The following is a 269-nucleotide window of genomic DNA, read 5'->3' as shown; positions in this document are numbered from 1 at the left end:
AAACGCTGCAAGAGATGGCTACCAACCGATGTCAATGGCGTTCTTGTTGTTAGTTTCTATCCGGATCGCCTGAGTGAGTGTCCCGAGGTATAGGCACCTCGGAACGGTTGTGGCAAGCAATCACTAAGTCCGTTCCCGTCCACCTTTACTTTTTTCTACACAATAAGGCTTTCAAATAAATCACAGTTGCAGAAATAACCTTTCGCACAGGTGGTCAATAAGCATTTTGGAATAGCAGACACCCGCCTGGCAATCAAAATAACTAAAGA

This window comes from Opisthorchis viverrini (genome assembly GCF_000715545.1).
Source record: "Opisthorchis viverrini unplaced genomic scaffold opera_v5_164, whole genome shotgun sequence".
NCBI classification, from domain to species: domain Eukaryota; kingdom Metazoa; phylum Platyhelminthes; class Trematoda; order Opisthorchiida; family Opisthorchiidae; genus Opisthorchis; species Opisthorchis viverrini.
The sequence above is the reverse complement of the archived record's forward strand: the minus strand, read 5'-3'. Positions refer to the sequence as shown.